Source organism: Rhopalosiphum maidis, chromosome 3 (assembly GCF_003676215.2).
Source record: "Rhopalosiphum maidis isolate BTI-1 chromosome 3, ASM367621v3, whole genome shotgun sequence".
Taxonomy (NCBI): Eukaryota; Metazoa; Arthropoda; class Insecta; order Hemiptera; family Aphididae; genus Rhopalosiphum; species Rhopalosiphum maidis.
In genome coordinates this window covers 43,358,095-43,376,548 of record NC_040879.1, presented here as the reverse complement: position 1 = coordinate 43,376,548, position 18,454 = coordinate 43,358,095, and the positions used below count along the sequence as shown (strand labels likewise).

The following is an 18,454-nucleotide window of genomic DNA, read 5'->3' as shown; positions in this document are numbered from 1 at the left end:
TTAGGGTCAAGCGTAGCATCAATTTATTAGAAACCTACTGTAGAGTACAAGCTCTCCAAATAAAAATACTAAATCTTAAATCTATTAAAAATAATCGTACTCTTGAGAAGATAAAAAAATAAGCAATGCGATAATGTTAGGCTAATTTATATTTGTATTTGTCAAGATTCGGAAATTCAAATCCGCATACGGAATTTAATTTTATCGTATAGAAATTAATAGAAAAAGAAACAGCAAGTTTAATAATGACGTATCATAAAAGTTAATTAATTATTAATCATATAATGACGAGTCATTATACAATTTTTTATTGCTATTTCTATTTTTATTTTTTTTTTTAAATAAATTTAGTTATAATACTATTTATAGGTTATACTGATATTACATTTCTCAATTCTAGACAAATACTTGCAAATATTGATGAAACAACAATTTATTATTTCAGACTTCATAAGTAATATTTCCTCTCAACAGTTTGATTATTTTTAATGGATTTAATAGACACTGTAGGTTTTTAATAAGCTGAATAATTTTAATTATAATTACTAAAGTAGTTATTTGCAATTATTGTTGTTTTCCATCATAATATTACCCTTTTCTCTTTTTGATTTTGCACTTTTGACGTGAAACTATATAAATGTATCAATCAAAACTTATAAAATCAGAGGCCTTCTATTTTTATTTTACTAAGTACTTTTATTTTGTATTTTTTAAATATAAAATTATTAATTTCACATTTATTGGATAGTTATACAGTGATCAAAAAATCGCAATCAGTTTTAAAGGCTATAGTTTTTACGGTTCTGGGTCAATCGACCGACAACCAAAATACCGCCAAGATAATTTTACCTTTAATTTATATTATTTTTATTTTAAAAAATCTGCGCATAATGTAAATAATTGACTATGTTAATAATACATTTTTTTATGATATTGTATTATAATAATATTGATAATAATTGTTTTATAATAAGTAGTAATAGCTATTCAAGTATAATAATAAAATAATTAAAAAAATAATTCGTTACATAATAAAAAAAAATACTGAAGACTAAAAATAATATATAAATATACGCGATTCTAAAATTCTGTAAAATTGTCTTGTCGGTATTTTGGTTGTCGTTAGATTATTCTGTCGGTCAAATGGTTGTCAGTCGATTGTCCACCTCCCAGTTTTTACAATTTAACACTGAATCAAGTATATATTATGTATATACATTATGCAACTTTAGCATTTCAACATAATAATATATTTGAATTTTTAACGTCAATTATTATGCAAATATATTATTTATTAAATGTTGTGTGCCAGTGGACCTCACTCTGTTAAATACTTTATATTAAAATAACACTGAATTATACTTAATGCATCATAATATAGTTTAATCCCGCTTTCATCCCTCGGATTTTTTCTAGTTACAGTTGTCCAAACTCAATTTTTCACAGTTACACAATTTACTGACAAATTCAAAAAGTTATGTTTGACAAACTGATTTTGTCGGCAAATCGAATAACTTTATACGTGAATTGCTTTATATACTTATAATATATAAATGTATAATATCTATATGTATTGACAAAGCAAGAGAGAGAAAGAGAGATGGACAGAGACAGAGCGTGAGAGAGAGGGAATATATGAATACGCAGTACAAAAGAAAGCATTGATAGAAAATGTAGGTAAACATTTCATTACATAAATAGTACGGTTTATTTAATCGTGGAAATATAAATGATCAGATGTAAACTACGGCAGAAATACGATAGTTTTATTTTTTTCTTAACAATCGCAATAATCGCAATATGCGATCAAGTGCATTAATACGATGCATTTAAATAAAAACTCATAGTGTATTGTGGCTACAATGACAAGCTGCAATATACCTATAAATAATAATTGTCCTGTTATGTAGATTGTAAATAGCATTATAAAAATGTTGGGTGTCGTGCATGTAAATATTTTTTAGGTTTCTGTTAGTACTCGTACTTCATTACCAATAATACATCGTGTTTATAATTTATACACCTAAATCAATTACTCTTATAAGTATAATTTTATACCTAGCAATAAGTACAATTACGAGAAACGGGCATTTGTACGATGTTCAAATTATTATTAGAATATCAATAATATTAAAAAATCATGAATTATTCACGTTTTATAATATGAAATAAATGTAGATATCTGTATAACTATCAACGTAATCGATTTTGGTACTATGGACATATTATGTTAACTTTACGTCGCAAAAAAATATTAAAGCTTTTTTTGAACATGTTTAGATCCATAGCGAGTTGCCCTTTGTTATATTAATCAAGGCCGTAACTAAAAAAAATTGTGGGGGGGTCCAAATTTTTTTTTATATATAAACGTTGAAAATGTATGGTCAATAAACTATATTCATAACTAAAATATTTCTACTTTTAAAAATTTCGGGGGGAGGGTCCGGACCCCTGGACCCTCCCCCCAGTTACGGCCTTGATATTAATCAAATTTATACAAAGTATCAACTGAAGAGTGGTGTATGTAATAATCATGTCGCGCTTGGTCGTTCTATCTCCTAAAAAAGAACATTTTTTTTTATAATGAATATTAATTACAATCTAAATCTTATATGTTATTATAAGAATTAGTTGTTTATGAAAAGTAAAGAGTAAAAATGTTCAAGAAATAACTTAGATATTTTTATATCATCTGAGGAATATATTATGGTAATTTGAACTTCATTTTTTTTTCATAAGAACCACATTTTTCATGTATAAAGTTAAGCAGATGAATTTTTTGAATATTTTATGCATCTTAATTAAAATTTGAATGAGTAATTTTTGAATCAGAAATTGAATTTCAAGTCCAAAGAATAATAATATGATGAATATATCAAAATAAATTCCGAGAATCCGAGATATGTTGTTTTCAAAATTATAGAACCTAATTAATATTTATAATTTGTAAGAATTATTGCAATATAATAAATACTAGACTTAATATAACATATTATATATTTTTACTTCCAAATTTTTCGAAACGTATTTTCTTAATATTTTACAATAAAACAGACTTTATCATTTATTATCATTTAAAATAATAAATTTATATTATTATAAAGTTCATGAATGATAATATAAAAATTTAAACAGTAGAAAATATGGTCCTCGACTAGGTATACTTTAATTTCAAAAATCAGGATTTATTAAATTCATTACAAGAGAAAAAATAGGTGTGAGCATACATGGTGTATCACACGCTATGAAATATAATCTATTATGCTATATGACAGGTGTATAAAATATATCTGACTTTTTGCGTTTCAGCAGAATCGAAAATGCAGAATCGTCGTGGACTATAATAATTATAGTTATTGACAGGTGGCGGTCGATATTACTGCAGCTAGATTCCGCGGCACGCGTTTTAGCCTTATATATTATTATGATATGGGTGGACACTGGACACATACGTGAGACGAATAATAATAATAATAAATGTTTATTGCTTGTATAAGAGCACAACAATACGAATAGATTATATTTTATACATTGCATTACACTTGTCATCTACTAGTCTACAGTCGCGGTTTAGGGTACGTCACGCACTATACAGTCGCCTGCAAAGGTCACGAAACAGATACCACGAAAAATCGGGTTTGTGATCGACTCGTCATGGTTGATATAAATACAGGTGTCTGTCAATTTCACCGGGTTTTTTTTTAAAGTATCTGACTTTTAAACAAGTTTTTTTTGTACCGAAAGATTTATGAAATATTAATAAAAGTTTATTATATACTTACAATAATTACACCAGGAATATTACATTGATAATTTAAAAAACAGTAATTTGTGACCTAAATTTAAAACCTATCTTAACTTGATTTAATCTAAAGAGCGTGTTATTTATTTTATCTGTCTTAACTAACTTTTATTGGTAGATAATTCATTTTAATAATTTTTTTATTGTTAATAAACGTATATAATGTGTTGACAGTGACACGTACCTCATTATCGTTTATTGAAATTTGTGTAATATACAATTTTAGGTAACTCATATCAGTCGACCCTTATGTGATTATGTGATTACCCATTTGGAAACATTTAATCTACTTATTTTGTATACAATATTAAAAATAATAAAGCTGGGCAAGTGAGTATCGCTCTTCTGTATAGTAGAGATGGACAATATGGCACTATAATGGATGTGTTAAATTTGAATGTGATGACAGGTATCATTGTACACGAAAAACGATTTTGAAAGGAGATGGTTTGTCAGTCTAGGATAATTATTAGGATCTATTATATTATAATCTATATTAAAAATATAATATATCGTTATTTTACGCGATTCCGTAAAAAAATAAAATTTCATAAGCTCATAATTTTTTTTCTATATTGACGCTAGAATTTTTTTTTTCAGTTGGAGGAAAACTTATGGATAACCTTTTAGTGGGTTTTTTAACTTTAGGTATAAATCACTATTAATCATTAAAAAAGTCAAAATATTTTGAAAATTTAACCGTAAATAGATAACGCTAATATAAACATTTGGTGAAAATTTCAAGTATTTACAATGATTTGTTTTTGAGTTATAGCAAAATAAAAAAATTGATTTTGTCAAAAACCAATTATGCGTAAAAATTCCTGTTTTTCGTTACTTTACTCCGTTTAGAATCTAAAATAAATAAAGCATAGTAATAAAAAACACATAAAATATGTAGGTGTATATATATGTACTTTTTCTATTTTTTCCATTCACATAGTTATTTTTAATAAAAATAAATAATAATTTTATTTAAATACAATTTTTTTTATAATACAATTTAATTATCCATATTTTACTGCATGTGTTATTAATTTTAATATTCACTTAACCAATTTGTAGTATGTACGAAACATTTTTAATATTTTAAACAGTAACTGGAGATTGTCAACATGTACAAAACATATTATTGAAAAATTAATGAATAATTTAAAAATAATAATTTAATAAATATTCTTATTTTAATATTATAATAACAATTAAGAAATATTGTCACTAATTACATACAAACTTTTTTTGCGCATTTAATTATAAAAAAGCCTTCCATTTTTACTATACGAAGGTAAGAAGAAAACGGTTTTTTCGTTTTGCTTACATCTCATACGCATTACCCGAGTATGCTATACATTAAATTGACTGACAGATACATTTTTGTCCCGATTAAATGGTCTAAAACATCTTTTTTCTTATTTAATTATTATTATTATTATTATTATTATTTGTTTATTAAACGTCATAAATACGATAAACGACCAAATAACTCACTAAAATGTTATAATTGTATTTAAAAACATTACAGAATTGTTCATGTGTTGTCGAGTACAGTATACACACTGCAGCTGCATGCCTTATTACGTAAGTTTTATGATTTCCATTTTATCGTGCGATCGTTTCGTAAAGTCATTGTTTTTTTGTAATTGATAATTAATAAAACTTTATTTAGTTCTTAATCGGATATTCGTTCAAAATTAAAAGTAAAATTAAAAATTAAAAAAATTGCGCAGTACTTATATGTAATAATGTGTAATACATTATACATTATAGTAACGTAAAATTTTCTTCAGTAGTTTTGAATGGTTTTCCTAATTACATTTTCAGCTACTGTTTTAGTTCACATTTCGTTTTTAAATATGCACATTCTGTTTCTGAACACCGTCAGATGTGAATAATCTATATGGTTCTAAAATTCTAATACCTGGTTAGGTTATCCAGTTACTTACTAATGTTATTATTTTTTTATAACTATCGTTCCCCTTATTTAGCTTCTTGTGTTTCCATTGCACGAGAATATCATTGCGTACGTAAATTTTGTATTTTTTTCCCACCGTAAAATTAATGATAACAATTTTGTTTGCGTGAATTTATTTTATTAAACGCATAGAGTGATAATTGATCTAAATCGGATATTTTTTCCACAGTCACTCATACATAATTTGAACTCGGAATGACGGACTGGCAGTATTTGCACAACTTCCGTTTATTAAATAAAATATATAGTAAAATATAATTGTGGCAGTGATGGATTTTCTGGTACAATGCCTATATTATCATACTATCATAATCATTTTACTCGTAAAATATAACATTTTAAGTGGCTGGCGAAACGCTTATTCAACTGAATTAATATTTTACGGAAATCGTTGTTTAGTTGAAGAACGTTTTTTCTCAGTTGTATTTTTTACGATCACGTAAGCCATGAACCTACATTAAAGGACTTAATAAAAGTATCGCGAATTCTGTATTATCTTTCGATATACGACCCATAACATGATTTTCGTTTTGCGAAAGCTATTTATTCAAACGTTGGATAAAGAACATATTTGATGAGGTAGACTATTGTATCTATAGTAATGTCGGTTAATAATATTTTAAACATAAAAAATGCATATACATACTCATATAATCTTTTTATATATAGATCTTCTTTATGTGCGTGTATATGTCACTGAACTCCTGCGTCGATTTTTATGAAATTATTTGTGTATTTTAGTGGTCTTGAATGATAGGTGGCCCTGCAATCGAATTCTAGGACATTTTTATAAGGATATATTTTAAATAACGTGTGAATCTTAGCAGATATAATTTTAGAAACACTCATCCGATTGTCTTGTTTATTTTTTTTTTAATGAAAGAACAAGGTAGAACTTTTTCCTTGGCGAATTTAAACTTGATACAACTAGAAGAATTTTCAATATTGTATTACATCACATTTTTCCAGTTATTTTTAAAATGATGATTAAAAAAAATAATAATGAATTAATAGAAAACTAAGATACAACAATGTAGCTGTAGCAGTATGTATTTTTTCGGGCGGAGAAGGATTTAAGCCCATTTCTGGTTCTATAAGTTAATTAACAATCAAGTTATTCATTTTTGAAATAATTTTGTCAATTTATTATACTTTCTATACAGATATACAGATATAAAAGGAATGCCATGTTATCTATGAATGATTAATATAATTTATAACGAATTGAAAAAAGTTTGAACCACATAAGAGGAGTAATTTTAATGGGCAAAGAAGTGTACGAAGAAAACTGCTATGATGCTTGCGTGTAAGCTCAGAAAACAATTTATACATCTATGTCCCTGATATTAAAAATAACGCTTAAAATAGCATTCAAACAATTCTTGTTTTTTTTTTATGTTATTCAAAAAAACTGTAAAAATTTAAAACTTTTCACTGTAGTAACATTTTTAAAATATTCAGACTAATTTTAAGTTAATTATATGCTTATACGATTTTCAAAATGTTCTTTTTTTAGTGTTTATAAATATTTAAGCTCAATTTATAATCTAAAATTAAATAAAAAAATCGTTTATAATTTTATAAGTTGATATTATAGCAATTAAAAATAAAAATAAAATATATAGTTACAACAAATATTTGAAGTTCAAAGTTTAAATTTTAATAATGATAAAAAAAAATGAAAATTTTCCAACGTGCAAATTGTATAGCTAAAACTTAAAAATATACGTGGTTCCTTATAAGTAGCTTTTATTAAAAACCCATGACCTAAAAAATATATGTACATATAAAATTATTTTTATAGACATATTTTGAAGAGAATATTTTTACGATATTAGACAATTAAAGAAAGAATAACGATTTTAGATACTTGGTTAGTTTATTTACTTTAAATATTTTCTAAAAATATTAACTAAAATAAATTTAGTTGTACAGATATAGGTATATCAGATATATTATAGGTTTAAAAACCATCATATTCGCTTAAAATCGTTTTTGGTATTCTACAATATTTATCATTGAATATATCTTTTACAATAATCTTATAAATGGTCACTCGAAAAATTATTCTGTTTCGGTTTTTTGGCTTATGAAATAAAATATCTTTGTTATCCTTCAAGAGAGAAAAATATTAAAAGACATGATGATAATGATATAAAACTTTTAATTATACTTAATATATTATTTAATATTGATTAAAAAATCATGCTAAAGTTTACGACGGGGTGGGATGATCATTCATTATCACTCCCTCTCTTGGATCAGTGCCTGCATTTATCATGTAATATACATTTATTATCAGAGGTGAAAACAAAAATATTTCTTAGTTCTTTTACACAGGAGAAAATTTTTTTTTGTTTTGTTTAAAACGCTCGTTAAATAAGTGTAAACATTTTCATTTTTGTTTGTTTCACACATTACGATGCGCCGACAAATTGTTCTTATTAGTAAACAATATATGTTATATTTTATATTTTATCATCAACTACTAACATCGAAAAAATCACAGCTGCGGAGGCGTTTAAAACTATGCGAGTGTAGTACAGGCGAATATCACTCGTCCCGATTTGTACACGTTTTCACGGCACATCATCGATCGTCAATGTCATCTTTTGACGCCGTGTAAACTGTGTAAAATAATAAACAATTTTCATCATCTATAGAGTGCACCGCGGCGACTGTATATTAATATATAATATTGTGAACCCATTAGCCTCATTTTGTACCTGATCCTTTGCAGATGATTTCCGATTTCTGAACCAGTAAACCGTAGCTAAGACAAACTATAATAATATATTATGAGATTCTAGTTTTTATCAAACAAAAATTATGGTAATTATATGTCTTTATAATTTATCACAAAAATGTATTAGAGTAAATGCCATGGTGACTGTGGAAAATAAAAGTTTTCAAACCTTAGTAACTTTACGATAGTTCTTTAAGAAAGTTTTGTTCAATATTTTATTTTCGGTTTGTGTCTAGTCTGGGTTAATCATACATCCAATGCATTGAATACATAGTACTAATAAACATACATTTAACTCATTAAAAAAAATCATTGATTAAGACATAATAGTAAAATCAATGTATTATACATAAATATAAAAATTAGCATGTATAATATTTAAGGTTCTATAAGTACCTAGTCTTCATTCTTCTAAGGGATACTAGTATAAGGCATGTAGAAACCATTCGATATTTTTGAAATCGAAAATTCCACAACCTATAATAAATTCACTTTCATCGAAAAACACACTTTTTCCGTGGAGTTCTAAAAACGAAAGTATAACCCGTCATTAACAATTTACTGTAAGAACGGATGGTTGACATTTGAAAAAAAATAAAATTGTATAGCCACATGTAACTCTTTCAAAGGCATAATCAATTTAAAGTGGTCGAATATATATTCTTTGATTATATCTACTTAAGAATTTGAATGAATACATAATTTAAGGGGGAAATGAGAATTCAAATCAAGCTAAAATTATCTAGAATATAATATATAATATATACTAATATACTAGTTATTATGCAACACGTATTATAACAAAATCCTTCTTCACATTTTTTACTAATTTTAAAATTATTTTTGTGTTTACAATTTGGTTTTTTTTATATCGATAACACTTATAGACAGTCTTCCTAATAAAAATAATTATAAAATACACATAGTATATAGCTTTCGTAAAAGCTTTATTTTGTCAAATGTGTTCGAATCACAGGCACTAACAATAAAATACAATGATTTACCAAGCATGTTTAGCCCCCCCCCTAACATTTTTCTTAAAATAATGATTTTTATTATTTTTAAATATACCTACACATAAAGAGTCTATAAAATAAACACATTTTAAAATTTTTGAAATTGTTTATAATACTTAAGGAATGTCTTGTGATAACATAAACTTCTGTTTTTCAAATCAGAACTCCCCTTCCCTGCTCTCTTAAACTAAATTTATAGTAGATAAATTTTTTTGAAAATTTGTATGTGCCTGTTTTAAACAAGTGAATAATACTTGAATGAATGAGTAATTTCTTGATAGTTAAAATTTTCATATGAAATATAATAGTCCTTAAAACTTATTTTACAAAAATAATGATTACAAAATAGATGTTATATTTAATTTAGTATTTATTATACTTTAACTAGTTTTACAAATGAATGTAATAAATAATGTTGATGGATTAATATTTATAATTATAATTTAAAAATCTGAATTATCCTTGTATCTTTTAAATCCATTATCATAGACTTGTTATCTTTAGTACACGAAATTAAACAACTTATAAATGGATTTTGAATTAGGTAAGTACCTACGTCAATCTTATCTTTAGAACAATTATTCAATATACAATTAACAGTAGAAAGGGGGTTTTTATTTTAAAAATAGACGTTTGTGTATATAAGTATTTTTATCAAATAAATTTAAAAATGTAAAAATTCAGAATTTGAATTAAATTATTAAAAATAAAAACGAGTGAGCAACAACTTATATACTATTTTATATAGACCGTATCTCATCTGTAAACTACGTTTACTACAACACGATCGGCACTGAATGCTCATTAATATCGTATTATAATATTATGTACAATATATTATATTGGTACCTGCGTAATACCGTGATGATAATATGACGTACGCTCTCGGAGTTAGTTTTCGGATAAGCTGTAAATATTCTATATACGATATGTATATCGTATATTCGTATATATTACAATAGGTATTATTATTTACGAGATAGCACTTTGCCATTTACCAAACGTGAAATCTATTATACTGCCGCTTTATAATAGCCGTTTCCTTTGGGTAATGTTACTTAAGACAGTTTTGACATGCAATTTGAAATAATTATGAAAAATCAAGCATAGTTGGGAAGATTGAAAGATTGTGCAAAACTTATTGCATAATGTTAAGGATTTCTTATGTAATGAATATTTTTCAATAAATCATTATGATCTGTATATACAATATGTAATACAATAAGTAAATACTTTGACAATAATTGTGCTAGACTTGGAAAACATGAGGAAAGTGAGCATCCATCACACTACTTCCATTATTATAATATTAAAAGTATAAAACGTACCTTCTCATTTTAAATTTTGAATCTCTATTCTCTATACTACTATTTATTTGTAAATAAAATGTTTCAATGAGATGATAGCGATGATGTGTGTTGACGGGTATTGTGTATATTAGTTTTATTATACTAAATAAAATTGGATTGTTTAATTTTTTTAATAATAAATAAATACTACAATAACGTATAGTTAACTAGTTCGAGTAAAGTTTTTTTTGTTAGCGTAGATGTGCAATGCATATAGTCCTTCGCGTACTTATAAAATTTATCATTGGCTAAAAAAAAAAAAAAAAATTTGATTTCTAAATAGCCTATCGATGCCCTACCTATTTATTTATGTATGTTTACACGACTTATACGATCTCGGTCGCTTGTATGACTTCAACCACATGATGATGATGATGACAATAATAATAATAATAATAAAATATGATAAAACAAAAAACCCAAATCAGTTTTTATGCTCTCATTTTTCCTAAATATTTACAACTATAGGGAGTATTTTAAGTATTAATATCGATATTTTTATAAAAAAAAATAAAAGTGCCTAAATGAAAAAAAATCAATTCTTAACTGTATACACTATACACACCCTTAAAAATACACTGGTCTAGTCATCGAAAATATCGTTACTTGATTTTCTCAAAATTATAAATTATTTTTAATATATTAATATCTATAATCTATAATCTACATAATAATAATAAAATATTGTAAATACAATTTAAAAAAAATATACTGGAGACTAACTGTCAAACGAGGTTGGTCGCAATTTCAAAGAACTTAATGCTCAAATAATAATTATTTTCCAAATGTTGGCCATTGAGTTCGGGTAGGCTTATAATAGTAGTATTTATTATCATATAATAATATAACGACACGCGTTTTATTACCTTGCCAAAAACCCGTCGGTGGCAATGTGACATGCCATGCATATTATAATAATTGCTAGGCGCCTCGGTACAAATGTAATACCATATAACATATTATAGGTACACCGTACACGCTTATTTATTACTGATTGCACTCAAGTATCATGAATACAAGACATAGAGCATAATCGTTGATGTATGCGTAATTCGTAGTAAATTAACGATATTCGAACAGAGAAAAAATCCCGACCGAATATTTCGTGGACTGTGTTGGTTTCGTTTTGGTCGATCATCTTGTTCGCAGAATAGCAATGGTACCATTTGCTAATAAGAGTTACCCAACCTTTGTGCTGTCTACTTTCAAGTATTATCTTACAATACTTCAAACAGTTCAAACACTATCATTAACTGTTTGAGATTATAAACATCATTCATGGAATATATATAGTTAATTAAAACATAATTAATACGACGTAACCTTGTATCAAAATAAATTATCTAGTCATATACATAAAGCTACGTGCAAATTCAGAAAAATCACAAAAATAACATCGTCAGAAAACAGTTTTAATAATTTTCTATGAGCTAGCTGTATTAAAAACATCAAATCACTATAAATGGAAAACATATTAACCTTGGTTCATTCTATTAAATCTCCGGGTTACGGAAATCACAATTAAATTGAAAGTGAACATCTATACATTTTCAAGTATCGAAGACAATGTTATTGTTATTATTTAAATAATAATAATGCAATAACCAAAATAAACGGGTAAACTTTTTTTTAATTGCTGTAAACAGTTTAATACGGTTTCGTTTATTATTTATAATAGTTACGATCAGTTTTTTTAACGTATTATGCATTGATAGAATAGTTGGGAAAATGTTTCAGCATTTCTTATCGCAATAATTGTACTATTTATTATTACTTATAATAATACTTGATTTATTAATTATTAATATTTAAAATGTTTACTAACCTGGTATTTGAAAACTTAATAATTCTTGATTAAAACAAATATCGTTGCACTAATAGTATAATATATTATATTAATATGTATTATTAGTACTAGTAAGAATAATCCAGCCAGACATTTAAAGCTAACAAACACATTCTTTTTTTCATAGAAAAATCACTGTATACGACCGGATATTAATACACTGATCGATAAACTATTAACAGCACAATAAATATTATTCAATATTTACATATTTTCCTCATTACTACATATAAAAATTAGAACAGCTATTATCCGATTGATTCTTTTAACATTAGACAATAATAATTTTAAAAACTATTATTCGAAAACGAAATTTTTATTTGAAAATAAAGTATACAAACTTATGACTACTTTTCAAGTTTTTCATTTTTTGTTATTTTTAAAAAATGTACTTGTTCCATATTCTGAAGAAGAATAATTTTCTGAGGATTTTAAACTAGTATTTAATTCGTGGTCATCAGAAGATATCAAGCAAAATATTGTTCCACTACATTACTAATCTACACTTTTAATACTTATAAAAATATAATTAACTATTTTGTTTGTATAATTTAACATGGAAACAATTTTCTGCCTAGGAATATGAAATTAAAAAATGTCTGTTGTGCCATGCATAAAAGTAAGATAAATTATAACGGTAAAAATAGTATAATATATAATAAAAATTTGATGCTGGATTTATAAGAACTTCGAATTAGATCACTTAATATATAACTCATATATATTCACTCAATTAATAATATTATATATAATTTTTCTAAAATGTTATAATAGTTTCCAAAATAATGAGTGGTTTGCATAAGAAGTAGTGAATCACCCTTCTATACATTTAGGTACCTATACGTACGTATGTATGATATAAAATGTCATAAATTTCATTGTACTGCAGTATCCCATGTTTATTATAATATTAACATTATTAACCAATAATCAATATCAATAAAAATTGCATTTGGCATTATGAAGACATACGCCGAATAGCAAGACGGTAACTGGCGGTAGGATCCAGGGGTTCGGACCCCCCCCCCCCCCGAAATGTTTAAAAGTAGAAATATTTTAGTGGTGAATATAGTTTTTTGATTATATATTTTCAGAATTTATATTTAAAAAAAATGTTAGACCTCTCCCCTTAGAATTTTTTTTTCAGTTACAGCCTTGCCGAATAGTCAATAATATATTTTTACCAAAATACCGTCTTTTTTCCCGTCAAACGACATAATGTCCAATACTTATTTTTATTTATGCCATACTTCTACAAACTATTTCATGTGTAATTAACTGTAAAATGTATGCAATAATAATGTTATGCTGACATTATATATATTTTAATATGTGCAAAAACAATTAAATAAGTACCTAGGAATGTCCTTTTTTATACTTATAAAAATTAAACGGTGTTTAAACAATCTTTATCATTAAAAAGTAATACACATCAGATACTATTATAACAATAATGAATAAAAACGTTGAACATAAATAATGAATACCTATATTTACGAAATGTTTTTTTTATATATTATATAACTGTATACTGGTTGGTGTAAACTAGGTATGTATAAAAAAAAAATGTTTTGGTTGAAACGAGTATCGGTCATTTCCACTCATTTAGTTGAAAAATTAATCTATGGAAAAGGGTAACTCATAAAATATACTTTTGGCGGTAAAGTGCATCGTCCCAATGAACAAAATATGACAATGCAACGGGCGGGCAAACACAAACGCCGTCTGTACACACCTGTATAATATTATATACATTAATTTTCTGGTAAAAGCTTTATAGAACTCGGTGGGACGCTATTCACACCCGCACAAAGTTTTGCAGAAATTCACACGCACACACACACACATACAAGTACTCATTAAACTTTTGAAGACAAGTGTGTTTTATTCTCACAATCACACGCAACTTGAATGGAAATATACAACGAAAACAATTAGAGGACGTGTGTGTTGGAATCTATTTGTATAATAATATACTATACATAATATTATACAGGATGATTTATAAGGCATACTCGCCTCTAATTTTTATTTAATAATAAATTTATTCAAATTATTGAGATTATCTAGTACTATTTAAGGAGAGTAGTGTGGCGATACAAACTTATATTCAAATGAGAACCCTCTTAATATATCAAAATCAAAATTTGAACGAGTAGTTTTTTCAATTATTAAAATACTTATATTAAAAATAATAGTCCCTAGGTAATGTTAATGGTTTTACATAAATATAAAATATAATATGTAGGTATAATATTGGATGAATCTAGTGGTTTTTTTTATATATATGCATAGACATTTCTACAAGCTATCCATTATTTTGATGGATTTAAATTAATTACTAAAATGTTCAACTCACTATAATCTATTATTATTTAACTACTATTGATAAAATTGTGAGTTTGATACTTCAATAATTTAAAGCATAAAAGAGGGGTGTTTATTTGAAAAATAAAACTTTACATTTCCACAGGTCACTCCTTAGTTGATACAAAAAAATCTTAATAATTTGAAAATACTGTCTTAAAGTAGATTTTAAAATTCCAAAATTCAGATGATAATCACATTATTGAAAAAAAAAAGAAGTAAACATACTTGGTTGAATCACTCTGTATATTGTATATAATGTTTGTCCCTTCAAATGCAAGATTACTATCTACTACTATAGGTATTCTCATATTGTGCGCAGTGGGGAGCTACTGTGTCTTTACAAGGATGTCGTAGAATAATATCCAGTCCAAAACAAATTGGTTACCTACCTAAAAGGTGGCAGCGGCTTCCTTATGATTTGTCATACTTTGACTGGGGAATGGTACCATGGGAAAACCTTAGTTTGAAAAAGGTCATTCACGAGTCGAAAAATTTTGGGAATCACTCGTCTATGACCTATGTAAATATAGGAATATATAGTGATTATTATTCTGGTAAAACATGTTAAATTTATATATAAGTATTTTATTTTATTTATAATTTGAACACAAATTGATTGTAATAGACGATAGAGTTTTACTACAAATATATCATATATATCATATATATATAGTATTATTGTTAATTTTTTTCATTCTAAAATAGAATATTTTTTTGCAAATTTCGGTACAACAAAAGTATAATACTAGTAGTAAATTATTAATTATACGTCTTATTAGGTACTTATGAAAGCATATTTAAAATTACGATGATTAGAGTAGAAGATTAAAATTTTTAAAAACACCCTTATGCCACTATATTCCGCTAATTTATTTCACTAAAAGTTACTACAAATAATCTAAAATATAATATTATGTATATAAAAAAATAATTGCTCTGTGTACACACTGTACATGTTGAGTTCGCATTTAATATGTTGATCTACAGTTTATCCCTTTCACTCTCTCTTTTACCTAGGAACACAAGACCTTTTTTCACTCTGTTAATGACATCGAATTGCTTTTTGACCTGAGATATATTTTATTCTTACTCAATAAATATAAAAGTAAAAATGTAAACGTAAGATTTTGTTTTTGTACATGTTTTTGAGTATGTTTATTTAAAAAATGAACCTTCTCTTAACCTACTACTTAAATTTAATAACATGTATGTATTAAAACAAGTATCAACTATAAACATACTTATACTATATGTATATGTTGAAGTCTCAAGTCGGATACTAATACTGGATGGTTACAACTACTTAAAATCCAAAAATAAAAATTTTCCCGCTTCATTTAAACTGCTGTTAATAAAATGTAATCATAGATAATTTTACAAAATTATTTCGTTTTTTTTATTAGATAAGGTACCTAGCTATAATTTAAAAATTTCAAAAAGTTGCAATATATTTTATATTTAAGACTATAATATTTTCAATTTAAATACTTAAGTTTTGAAAAACAATACAATCTTTCGATGTTGTTCTCATATTATAGAATTTTAAAAATATCAAAAATACATATACACAGTTTAATTTGAAAAGCGATTTATAGTTTATAATAATGTCTGTCCCCTTCGCAGAATTGTTGTATCTTGCAATGGATGTATTGAATTTATAGTAAGCTATTTGGTTTTAAATAATTTAATTTTAAATTAATAATAGTCCGTGGCTGTCCCAGAAGAATTTAAAGGGTAATAATACATTTTTTCAGTCAAAATACTACTATTACTAAGCAAATATTCCATTATATACATGATGTATTTTCTATGAACATTTTTGACTATATTTATAAAGAAAAATTATATTACAATAGTTATTTTCTTATTAGTTTTTAGAGGGTTTCGTTCCATCCTCTGGTTATTGTCAATGCTGTACTTTATAACTTTGTGTATCATGTATGATAATTAATATGTAGGTATATATTGAATTATTAACCGAGCATGCTCACTCATTAATTTTTTGTCAATATTCAAAATCTGATTTTTGGGATCCTTAAAAATACCTAAGACCATATTATTGAGATTTTTATACTAAAAACGCGTTTTATAAAGATAAAAATGTAATAAAACTTATTAATGAGCATGCTCAATGAATCACTGTGTATAATATTATATTGAATTTAACACAAGGTAACTTTAAACAAATTTGTTTTAAGATTAACTTTTCAGTTTTCGCGTTAATAGTCTTATCACTCTTATCAGCACCACGACTGAAAAGATTTTGTACCCTACATACAATATTATAATACACGTGATACATTATACACCCATACGTGTTTTATGGGCGTTTTAACTGGTTTCCATAAACTATATATATATATAGTTTAACGCTATAATAATATTATGATGGATTACGGTATACATTCTCAACCGTATATGATGTAAATATAGTTATCTACCTACCATAATAGTTATATTGTGTATTATAATATGACGACCGTAGTTTGGTTAGAAACACGATTTTTATGTTTTTTATTCGTATTTGAAACTAGATTTACGGTCGCATACACGATTTCTAACACGACGTGGTAATAAACAACAGCATATTATTATTTCGCTTTGATTTTTTTTTCAATAATTTTCAACGATTCATGCACACTATTTAATGTTTGTTCAGCTGCAGGTTAGGTGTCCATATAAAATGTATGTAAAACGCAATTAGTATATTATATTATATTTTAATCTCGTTCCAAAGATATAAAATGATATATAAAATACAGTTAAAATAGAATTATTTACATTATTGTATACATCGTCTGCACGTGTACCTTTAGTTATTTCTTTGAAAATATCTCTAAAAGCTTCGATTATTTATTTTGTCTCGTTTCCAAGAATCGCACAATATAATAGTATTATGATACATAATATAAATAATATTATAATATAATGCAATTACGAGGTCATATGTAGCGCCAACATGACGAGGCAGAATCTTGTATATTATTTTATTATACATTTTTTCTCCCCCCAAAGTCGATTTCTATCACCCTACGAATTTCTATGTACACGAAAATTTCGATTTATTTTTTGCTCTCGGACGATATAGATTCACACGAGCGCCCGCAATTACAACGTCAGCGGGATAATCATTTACGTTGTACTTCTTTCTTTTTTTTTTTAACTATACGGAGTTATAAGGATTTAACAGTAACACGTGCTTTTTCTTGGTATTTACTGCAGTAAATGGTACGAAAACGCACATTTGAGGGTCATTTCGTTTTATTTGTGGTCAGTCATGGTATAAATTAGGTTGCACGTCACTTCCATAGTTCTCGTACGTAAGATATAAGACATTGATTATTTAAAAATCT

At 26.0% G+C, this 18,454-nt stretch overlaps 1 protein-coding gene across 5 annotated transcripts in view; it reads left to right on the top strand.

Annotated features, from left to right (window-relative positions):
* LOC113557091 (RNA pseudouridylate synthase domain-containing protein 2-like) overlaps positions 1–18,454 on the top strand; it is a 409,393-nt gene that overhangs the window by 48,617 nt on the left and 342,322 nt on the right. Inside the window, exon 2 of one of the 5 annotated variants that reach the window (XM_028188633.1) lies at positions 5,325–5,380. The exons of the other annotated variants lie outside the window; for them this stretch is intronic. The gene's annotated coding sequence lies outside the window, so the exon portion shown is untranslated. The remainder of the gene's footprint in view (positions 1–5,324; positions 5,381–18,454) is intronic. 5 annotated transcript variants of the gene reach the window in all.